Consider the following 12,202-nt stretch of genomic DNA (forward strand, 5'->3'; position numbering starts at 1 on the left):
ACCAACACACTATTTCTAGGAGCTGGAGTAAGGTATAAATAGGATCATGAACAGACCAGATGGTTCTGTTCATAAAATTGCACAAGCATGATCTCCAGCACACCAAAAAGGGTAGATACCCTATGTTTGTGTCATCATCTGGCTGTAAAGCCATTTGGTGCAAGCAGATATGGGTAAAGACCACTAGGCAATCATCCTATGGGAACAGTAGTTATGCAAAGCAGAGCATAATTAAAGGAATCCAGCAAGGGATGATGTCACAGCTAGCTTAGCCCACACACTTAACACCTACAGCTACTCGTGCCATCGTACTATAGACAATTCCTTGTCTATATTCTTTGTCAACATCAAAGGGCCACCGGAAGTCCAATATTGGATCAAGCCGATGAGCGCTTGTTCCATTCCAAGCAAGCAATCACCAACCATAGCAAGTCACGAGAGGCAGGAGCAACCATTTCTAGCAGATCAAGCCCGCTAGGGTCACATCAGCCTACCTAGCCACTTAAACAGATCACCAAAGCATCACATCATCACCCAAGTAGGGTTCATGATGAGCTAGGGTACCCAACCAGATGGTTGGCATCCCTTTAGCCTCATTATTCCATCCATGAGATCATTACTCGCTAAACAGCTCACATCATTTATTCATCTAATAAAGCCAGGAAACACAGATAAATGAAACAAGCTAAGTAATCCAAGCATCGCTTGATGCTTGAGCAAGCATCACCTGGCACCAAGACAAGATATGGTGTCACACAAATCAAAAACAAACACCAGAGAGGCACATACAAGAGATTAGCTAAAGAACAATCAAGCAACTGATGATCATAGGATCATCGTAGCTTGACATGCTATGCAAGTGATTGTCGAGACAAGTCTTGCATCCATTCATGAACTATATAAACCAAACAGCCACAGTTAAGCAACAATTGAATTACAGATAATTACATAAATCATTTTATGTTTGTATCCAGAAGCATATCATCAAGAAGTTAATGTATATGGACAACAATGAAGCAAGGCAGAGCCTACCATGAGCCATCAATATTTAATCATCACACAAACAACACTGGTTCTTGCTAAACAGCAAGAATCACTCACAGTAATGAACCAGGGGAGCCAGAGCATAAGCATAGCACAAGCAAGCAAGCCACAGCAGTGGCTAGCTAGGGATGCTCAAATGAGCATCTAGATAGATCATACCATGCATAACCACTAGGGTGAGCAGTAGTCGTAGACAAAGGAAGCATACGCCACAAGTAGGGTGAGCACACGCGTTTAGACTAGGGCAAGTAGAGCAAGCAAAGACAAAGAGTACGAACAAGAAGAAGACACAGCAAGCACGCAAGCTTGCACAGCCTAGCTAGACGGCGGCGAGCATGGGCACGGCAGGCATCTCCACGGAATGGAGCAGCCGTGGCCAGAGCTAGAGGAGGAGGAAGAAGAACAGGCACTGGGGGTGAGAGAAGGGTGGCGCACGTACCAGGGCGAGCAGGCAGGAGTCGAGGCCATGGCGGCCACGGCGGCGCGCGCCGAGAGCTCGGCAGCACCTGGCCAAGCCGGGCCAGTGCTCCGACAAGTGCCGCAAGCAACCCGCACACCGCGGCGTGGTCCACGGCGGCGTCACCGCGCCAAAACCCAGGGATCGGCAGGATCGCCACGGATCCCATCAACCCTAGCCGCCGCAGAGGAGGTCGGGGACGAGTGAACCAGGACGCGAGCGTCAGATCGACGCGGACCACCGTGTCCGCCGTCGAGAGGCGGTTCAGATCCACCTGATCTCGCCGGCGGCGATGGCCGGAGTTGGCCGGGATAATCCGGCGAGGTGGGCGGCGACGCGGGATCGCCAGAGAGACGCGAGAGGGTTAGGGTTTGGTCGCGTGTGAGCGGAGAGAGGGAAGTGAGGCTGGTCGAGCCGGACCAGGCCGGTCGGTTCGACCAAACCCACCGGGTTGCACCGACAGTGGGCCTAGGGGCATTTTTGCCATTTCACCATTCTATTAAAATGCATAAACTTTAGAAAGGCACAATAATTATTTAACAGTTCTAAAAAAATAATTAAAAATATGAAAATTAATCAGCATAAAATTCTCTATCTCAATAAAATATCAAAGAGAATGTTTGAAGACAAAGAAGAATAAGTCATAATTTGATGATTTAAATAATGATTTAAATCACACATATTATTTTCAATAATGAAAATAAGTCCATTAATGCATTTGGACTTTAAAAACACCTTGACAACATTTCAAGGTTGTATTTTACTATAAATCAAGTATCCCTAAATTACTCTTAGTATTAACCTCTTACATAAAATAATAACGACATCTAGGGGGGAACAAACCCTAAAAACTGGAATCATGCATAATTGCTTCTTTAACCATTGCCCTTATCGGACAATGATGCTATTTTTCAGAGACAGAGGACAAGGGCCAGTCCACACCTTCCAACTGCAAAACTTTGCAGTGTTCAGGCAAGTTCATCACTTGCTCATGTCATTTGAGTATTTCTATCAAATTACTTGCAAAGTATTATGGTTATCACTATTGCATAAAAATCAAAACCACTACTTTCATAACTATGAATATGACTATGTGGTGGGCAATGGAACCATGGATTGTGTTGATATGGTGGAGGTTCCATTGCACGGGTTTGTATCCATCTAGGATTAAACAACAAATGTCGCCGATGATTCTTGTGCCGTAATACCCGTGTTAACCATAAGATCCGGAGTGGGACGGAGTAGTCAAAAGTGTTTCCACCTCTCGTTCATCAACGGATGCGCTTACCGTAGTACAGCTTGTAATCCAGGCGGAACAACCGGTGAGGGTGGGGATCCCATTCTAATTCCCCACGGTAAAGCATTGCTTGCCGTAGTACAGCTTGTCGTCCTGCGGAACAAGCCGGTGAGGGTGGGGATCCATTCTAATTCCCCACGGTAATGCGGTCTATGATGGGTTGCAGCTACCGGCGAAGGAGTGTATGGTAGAGCCCAAGCATCGTCGTCGTGGTCGGGGTCCACCCTGAAATTACGGGAATAATGGGACCGGCGTGGACCCAAGGTCGGTGCATGCAACAAAGGGTGGGTGTTCGAGGTAGCGGAGGAACATGATTGGCTAGACCTTATACCGGGCCTCACACCGAAGGAAGTGTGGACGGGAAAGCTGCCCGGTTGGCACCAAGGTTAAGATCTCTTATGGGTAAAGCAACACACCTCTCGCAGAGTGTAAAGAATCGTGACATGTCACTCCCTGTTCCGGGATTGAGGAACTGCGAACGCGGCCGGAAAGGAGCTCCATGAAGTTCTAGTAAACCGGTGAAGGCCGATGGACATAGCTCTTTGAAATAAAAGCAATCTCTTGAAGAAATGTTTATCAAAACTTGCATTGGTATTAGACTTTCCGGTCTAATATCGTAGCTAGTGCATTAAACACCTCTTATCTATAATGAACTTGTTGAGTACGCTCGTACTCATACCACTCTTAAATCCCATGCTTAGATTGTCCGAATCATCCGGAGGAGGACTACAACAAGCAATGATGGAGCCGAGATCATCGGCTACGAGGAACCGGACCTCTCAGAGGAGTTGAAGGCGTAGACTATCTCATAGTCTACGGATCCGGGAGGCTTCCGGAGGAGATCAAGCCTAGAGATAACCGATAGTAGTAGTAACCGAGCAGCCCGAACTCTTAGTATTTAGCTGCTCGATGAAATAAATGTTTAGTTTAATGAGACTCTGGTATTGTAAGTTAAGTTGGGTTCGCCTCGAACCCAGGAGTATCCTCTTAGGACCCAAGAGGAGCTCCAAGTTGACATGTGTATGATAGTTGTAATAATCAATGAATGAGTTATGGACCCTGCTATGTTCTGTTGTACTACTCTGAGGGATGTAATATTTGCGGAATGGTACTTCGTGAATGTTATATCAACGACTGGCATACTACAACATGCAGTGGTATGTAGGGTCACCACAGCATCACATCCTAACATAGAGATGACGCAACATATCTCTCTTACACTTCACAAGAAAGAAAAAACTCCAAACAATCTTGTATTAAGAATTAATAGAGTATCGCAATAAGTACTTTGACATGATGTTTGAATATCAAATATGTTACCTTGAGTAAACAAGATTATCACTATTATCACATGATAAACATAGCACATGCATTCACTTTATCCCTAGTAAGGCAACAAAGGAAAAGGTAAAACCATGATAGATCATGAATTTGATGTCATTATTCAATCACTAAAACCATGCTACTCCATCTAATACACACATATCCCAACACATGTTCTTCCATGCAAGTTGGATCATAACAATCACTTAAGAACGGGGTACATAATATGAATCTATCAATACATCTTACACATAATAGATTCCAATCTCATATCATAATATCATAGAATAAAGATCCACCACATAGGAATTACATATATGACCATAATCATGTTGGGCAATTCATATGGTATGAAGATCTACGAAGAACAAGAGAGAAATAGATCAAGCTACTGCCACAAAACCCTAGTCCAGACATGGACTATGCCCCCTTCATCGTGGTATTGATGTGGAAGACGTTGGAGAAGGTGGAGATCCTCCAACGGCTGCTCCGACGGAGTTCCCCCCTCCAATCTTCCCCGCTGCAACCTCTGTTTTGGTGTTTATGCGGTGCTCTCTCTGAGGAAACCCTAGGGGGTTACATATAGGGGTTTTTAGGTCAAACGGAGTCCGTGGATGAAAGAATCAGGCGAAACAGACGGTTGAGGACGAAAAGAGCATGGGTGGCGCGTCCTCCTTGCCTGGGCGACCCACCACACCTTTTTGAGGCATAAGGCCATCCCTCGTGAGGTCCAAGAACTCTAGATACTTCTCGTGGTTAAGTATTGACGTCTCCGAAATCCTAGCTCAATTTGATTCCATATAGGTCCCTGAAAGTGGAAAATACACAAAACAGGGTTTCCCTGTTCTGCAGAGTTATAACCCAACTAATGGGGATCATCGGTAAATCCCCATAAATCAATATAAAACATGGATATAACATCATATATTTTCCAATTATGTGGAAATATGTGTCAATAAAGTACAAAGTTCATGTATGCATTTTACATGCATCAACATCCTCAAGCTTAACATATGCTCATCCTCGATCATAAAGGTGATAAAACTAACATGAACTTTGGAGTTTATTGCATTGCTTCTATGTTATCATGCAAAGTTTCACAGGGTTCAGTCATTAAGAATAACAATAAGTAAATAAATTATAAAGTGATATCTCTCACATTCTACAAAGCATGCATCATAATAAGTGGCATTGTAAGCAAATAAATGAGAAGTATTATGAACCATAAAGCACGCTTGGATAATCCTATAAAAATTATTTGGAATACTCTTTTCTTATCTTTTGATTCTTTTTACTCTTTTGAATCTTGAATAACGGAAAGTAAGTAGGAAATACATGTGTTTGTCTTCCAACAAAATAAAAAGATAAAAGAGAGCATAAAGTACGGTTTGAGCTATGTAATTCATATCAATAGTAATAATAAGGATGAGACTCCATATATCTCTTTGTTACTTTGTTTTATGATATTCATGGTTCATGTGTTTTACCTCTTATAAGTAAGTTGCCTCGTGCCCTTTAGCCATTATCCAGCCACACCTCGTGCTACTCAACTTCAAATTATCATAGACCTTCAGCATATTGTTTTATGCAAAGGTACATCCATGCCCCATGTACAAAGAATCTGGTTTTTGAGAGGAAGATCTCCGACGTGTTCAACACGAATCTCGTCAGGCAGAGCAGGAAGGCCGGGGACGAGAAGAACCTGAACACGTTCTTGGAGCTGGCCACAGCTTGTTGTAGCCTCTCGCAGTCGCTGAGACCCAATACCAAGAAGATAATCATAAAATCTCGAGGAGATAGCAAAATAGATCAACTTGTTCACACTCGTTCTTAGTATTATGTGGGCGTTGCTGCCCATGCTGAGAGAGTTTACAGTAGGATGCAACAGAGCATGATGTTCTCTGCGGTGGCCGTGTTGTGCTTAGTGGCTGGTTCGATGCATAGGATGGAGCTCTTTGGAAGCAGATCCAGGTGAGGACTTTTCTTTAGCTTGTGGCACCATCTCGTTCTTGAAGGCATCGTCGAGGTGAAGCTTCCCCACTTCCTTCCGCTTTTCTTGGGGAAACACTAGATCTGTGGATCGGGTGATGGCGGCACTCCTGCGCCGTTCCCCTCTTGGGGCCATCATCTTTTGAGATGTGCATCGGCCAAATGGACCAATGGTTGGATTTGGTTGGCTAGCGCGGTAATGCCGATGGTGATGAGTGATGGTGTGGTTTCAAGATCTTGTTAGTCGACTCTTCTTCCAGCGTGTTCGACTCGTCTTCCTCTTGTACTTGTCCTGCTATGAAGTCAGAGCTGCTGCCTCGGTGGTGTGTGGCGACAATGAACAATGGGCGGTCTACGCTGAAGATCTTTGTTGGCACGGTTCGTGCACATCCCTTCTCTGGAGCTCATCATCAAAATCGTAGATGCTAGTTTTCTGCGTGAAGGGTCGACTGTTTGGCATGGACCACCGTGGGTTTCACGAGGACCTCAGGTGGTCGTTGTTCGATCAAGTCAGAGTCGCTGGCTCACTGAGGAGTGATGACGATGACTTCGGTGGGCAACCTCGACGATGGACCTTGTTTTGGTGGTGTGTGTGCAGTTTGTGTTGCTAGCCAGGTTGGCCAGGTGTGTCGTGGTATCATCACGGCATACGCCATAGGGTGCCTCAAGTTAGGTGGCCCCTGCTAGGTCTACGGCGGTATCCGGATGCGGGTATGAGCATAAGCGACACAGCGATATACCCAGGTTCGGAGCCCTCGTATGGAGGTAACACTCCTACTCCCGCTCTAGAGTGTATATGATATATGGCAGTACAATGGTGCTCCTTGAGCTGTATCCGGCTGCGAGGGAGGGCTAGAGGTAGACGAAGGTCTCTCTCCCGAGCAGCTCTAAGTATAGAAACGAGAAGTGATCGATCGTCCCCCACACAGGAGGGGTAGCTCAGCTTATATAGACGCTGACATTTTACATAGAAGTCCCTATGACCTACTGGCCGGCTCCGCCGGCTCCGGCTTTATCGCTCCTTCCCGACGTGCTGGTGTCACCGACCGTTAAGGCCTGTCCGTCCTTCTGCCGAGGTCAGCGGCGACATGGCATGGCCAACGACGTGTTGGAGGCGTCTGTTGTCAGCGCTTGTAGCATGCAGCGCACGATGTGCCTAGGCCATGATGGCCTGTCCGGCGCGGGGCACTGTTGCTCCACAGTGCCCCTTGCTTTACGGAGGATGAGATCGGCGTGGACTTCTGGAACCTGGAGAACCTTTCCTGAGCCTTCTCCTGCAAGGCTCACCAGCCTCGAGCTGGTCAGGGGAGAGACAAACCAAGCCGGATATGATACATGGAAGCTGGCCCGGCCACAGCGCAGACAGCCGTAACTGGACCAACGTAGATCTGGGGCCAGCCGGCTCTCAAGGCAGCCGGCCATGGCTCCAGCCGGCCTTTGCCGCGGGCCAGCCGGCCTCGAGCCAACTGTTCCCAGTCTTTTGCCATACTCGGGGTCTTCCCCCCGACAAGGTGTACCCTAACGGCAATCGTTTCTTGACGGTTGGCGATGGTAGTTGTGTCGGTTTTTGTCCAGTTTTTCGATACTAAACTGGTGATGTTCTCCTTTGGTGGCCTTGGGGCATTGGAGGTGTTGCGGGCCACGGCCTCTCGCCAACGCGAGGGTTTTCGTCCTTTGTTAGATTTTTTCAGTGTCTTCTTCGGGATGATGAGGCGGCGGCTACACCTTAAAGTTAAAATAAGGTCCTCCCCATTCTATCCTTGCTCCGGTGGTGCATCTAGCATCGACGGAGGGCTATGTTCCCGACAGATCTCCTGGGATTCGGTTGGTTTTTGTGTTCGTTGGTGTGGTTTCAAGTCAGTCTCTTCCAATCTACGGTTATCATCTTTGGCGACTGTTGTGGCTCTGGTGCGTTGGTTTTTTGAGGCCTTAGCATGAAGACTTTCGGTTTGTCTACTACAATAAGTTCTACTGCGATAAACTTTGCTCGGTGTTGAGTAACATATTGTATAGGTATAGGTCTCCGTGTTTTCTCGGGGTTGTACCTGTAATTGTACATGTGTCCGCCTATATATATATGAGCAGCCGGCCCTATTGGTGCTGTGCAATCTCCAATAACTCTTCTACATGGTATCAGAGGCCCTCCGGCCCTGACCTAGCCGCCGCCCCACCTCCCTTGGGCGCCTACAGCCCCTCTCCCCCTAGCCATAGCCGCCGCCCCTCCCCCCTTGGGCGCCGCCGCCTTCCCCACCTTGGGAGCCGCCGGCCTCCACCCCAACCCTGGCCGCTTCCGCCTCCCACCACCACCACCGCTTCCGCCATGGCCGGTTTCTCCTCCTCCGGCTCCGACCCCTTCAACTCCTCCCGCTCCGGTAGCAGCAACCCCTTCGCCGGCCCCTCAGTCGCCGTCATCCGCGACATCCCCATCGCCGAGCGCGTGCTGGTGAAGCTCTCCACCACCGCTGCCAACTTCTTCCCGTGGAAGACGTACTTTGGGTTGCTCTTCCGCGAGTATGATCTCCTCGATCACGTCGACGGCACCATCAAACTCCTTGCCATGCCGCACGAACCCGAGTGGCTCGCGATCGACGCCACCAGCATCCGCTGGTTCTACCAGACCGTCTCCAACGACATCTTCGGCACCATCGTCCGCGACGGCGACTCCGCCCACACGGTCTGGGCCAAGATCACCGGTCTCTTCACCGACAACAAAATCCAGCGGGTCACCTTCCTCCAGCAGGAGTTCTTCGGCACCCACCAGAACGACCTGTCTCTCGACGACTACGCCCTCAAGCTGAAGAGCCTCTCCGACGAGCTCCGTGACTTGGAGTTCCCGATCGATGACAAGATCATGCTCTCCACCCTGTCGGCGGGTCTCCGCAAGGATCTCAGCAACGTTGCCTCTGAAAGGATCGTATGCCGCACCTAGAGGGGGGGGGGTGAATAGGTGCTACCCAATTTTTAGTTCTTTTTCAATTTAGGCTTGACACGAAAGGTAAATTCTCTAGATATGCAACTATGTGAATTTACCTATATGACAAGGATATCAACTAAGCAAGGTAAAGCTACGCAATAGTAGATAGAGTGGGATAGAGGTAACCGAGAGTGTAGCACGCGATGACACGGAGATGATTCCCGTAGTTCCCTTCCTTTGCAAGAAGGTACGTCTACGTTTGGAGGAGTGTGGTTGCTACGCAAGCCAAACCAACAGCCACGAAGGCTTCACTCAGATCTCCCGTGAGCAACGCCACGAAGGCCTAGCCCACTTCCACTAAGGGATTTCCTCGAGGCGGAAACCGGGCCTTTACAAAGTTCTTGGGGCACACATCCACAACCAAATTGGAGGCTCCCAAATCTGTAACAATACAACAATCAACAACAATACATCAACAACAAATCAACTAGGGAACCAAATAGGAACACTAGCATGAGATCCCTCAAACAAGAGAGGGGGAAATGAAGAACGCTTCGGTGAGGATGTAGATCGGTGTCTTCTCCTTCGAATCCCCAAAGATCAAGAGCTTTGGTTGGGGGAGGAAGGAGATCTTGCAAATCTTGACTTTCTTGAGGTGGCTCTAATGGAGGTGGCTTGACAGATTTCTTGTGTAATGATTGAGCAAGCAACCAAGGTAGAAGAAGGGGGTATTTATACCCCTCTCGAAATTGAGCCGTTGCTGCTTCCGGGGGGCCGGATAATCCGGTGTAAGTAGGGCCGGATAATCCGCCCCCCCCGGATAATCCGGCCTTCGGGGCAAAACCGTGACATTATCCGGCCAAAAATCCGGCCCCAAGCCAGAGAGGCTTTTCTTCCAGTCCTTAGCCAAAACGAGGGGCCGGATATTTCCAAAATATCCGGCCCGGATAATCCGGCCCTGGTACAATACGGGACATTATCCGGCCAAATGTCCGGCCCCCTACTGAGCTGCTTTTCCTCGAAGACTTAGCCAAAAACAGGGGGCCGGATATTTCAAGAATATCCGGCCCGGATTATCCGGCCTGGCCAAACTTTTCCTGTAATCTTTTGACAGACCGACCAAATCCAACACACTTAATCAAACATTAGTGTATCACATATATTGACATCAAACACACAAAACAAAATGCAAGAGATGTTCTTTCAATCTCCCCCTTTTTGGTGTTTGATGACAATATACGGATTTGCCAAGGAATCATAATAGAGACAAGCATGATGGCGAGACATAGAGGCACTCCCCCTACATGTGTGCATATAAGTAATTTGCATTTGAATACAAATACACAACACATAGGAGTATGGTGCCTCAACATAAGAGTTAACCAACATGAGCTCTAACAAAAGACATTGACACATATGAAGTTGAGATAGGAAGCAAGAAATCATACCCATGTGTAGATATATAATGCGGAGATATAGCATCACACACAATGTAATATCCTTGATCTCAACAGATAGAAATCCGAAAACCATAACAATGTCTCACACCACATAGCACATAGTTTTGAACGGCACATAAACAAACCAAATAGTTCAACTAAAAGGGGAACACAAGCAACATAAGAATGATAAACGCATATGCTTGTGCCCAAACCATGCAAATCCCGGAGAGTCCTAATAGAACACTTCTCCCCCTTTGGCATCGAGACGCCAAAAAGGGGACAAGCGCGATGCTACACGTCCCATGAGAATCACTCGGAGGCATCATCATCATCGGACTCGTATGGCACTTCCTCATCTTCTTCTTCCTCATCAGTGTCAAGTGCATCCGGAGAGCGGCGAGAGGTGTTGGACCTTTGAAGGCAATCATCAAGATCACTCCATGGAACCTGTGCGGAGTGCCAACTACTGTAACCCTGGTGAGCTGGAAGCTGAGGCGGGGGTCCTTGATCACCACTAAGCTTGTGAAGGATAACCGCTTGAGTATGCTTAATCTCAGCACGCTCTCGGCTAGCTGCATAGTTCTCCTTATGGATCTCAACATTCATGCAAAGAATATAGCGCTGGAACCAACTAAGCCGGGTAACTTGCTTCCTCAGAGTTGGGACATCTTGATGACGAGCAGGAGCAAAACCACCAGAGCGAGCAGCACCCATGAAAGAGTCAGGAGCAGGAGCAGCTGAAGAGACTGGCTTAACCTTGTAGGCCTTCTTGACATGGTGCTTCACCAACGGGTAACCACTCAAATCTTCACCAACCACAGCCACGAGTTGTTGATGAGAAGCTTGGATGTAGGGAGCATAGGGTATGGAAGTCCGGGAGACCATGGCATCATGGATCTCATGGAAGATAAAATCCATGATATCAATAGTGAAGTTCCGTTCCTCATTTCCATCACGAGCACACTTATAGCTGAGGTGCATAAGGTTCACAAGGACTCCTCGGATAGCATCATTGTTACCACCACTTGGGCAAATGGTAGACCAGAAAGAACCGAAGCAGGCTGATTGTAAATGGTAAGCAGCCCCTTAGTATAACCAATTCTCCCTACTGAGGTATAGAGCTGTGCAAGAGCATTCTTATCTATCGGTTGTGGTCCATGAAGACGACGACCCCCTTCAACAGGAACTCCAAGAAAACCGACAAGCGGCGAAGAGTGGCACTTGCGGTGAGAGGAGCCGGTCATCCATTCCATAGTGTGTTCCTCATCTTTCTTGATCGCCAAAGTGGCAAAGAATTGCTTCACCAAATGCTGGGCTATAGTCACATTGAATCTTTATGATATCATGCAAACCCAACCTTCCGGCTACCCAGATGGCATCTTCAAAGTGATCGTTTTCAGCCAGAATGTCCACATCAATAGCTTGCATGGGTCTCAGCTTCTTCATGGGCTCATATATGTCCTTGTAGATGAATTCCTGCTCAATGCACCGGAATCTCCTGCCCTCAATCTCTTCATCCCTTGGGACATCTTCATACCGAGTTGTTCATGCGAATGGCGAGAATAGGAGGCTCGGATCCATGGTCTTGTAGTTCTCCCTCACTTCCTTGTTCTTCCGCCTTGAGGAGACGGACTTGCGAGGTGCATTGGGTGCAAACTCGTCACTTGAACGATCATGCCTTGAGCGTCTCCGACCACCCCGAGAAGCACCACCTGTGAGAAGCAAAGGCGGGTAGC

This window comes from Lolium rigidum, chromosome 2 (assembly GCF_022539505.1).
Source record: "Lolium rigidum isolate FL_2022 chromosome 2, APGP_CSIRO_Lrig_0.1, whole genome shotgun sequence".
NCBI classification, from domain to species: Eukaryota; Viridiplantae; Streptophyta; class Magnoliopsida; order Poales; family Poaceae; genus Lolium; species Lolium rigidum.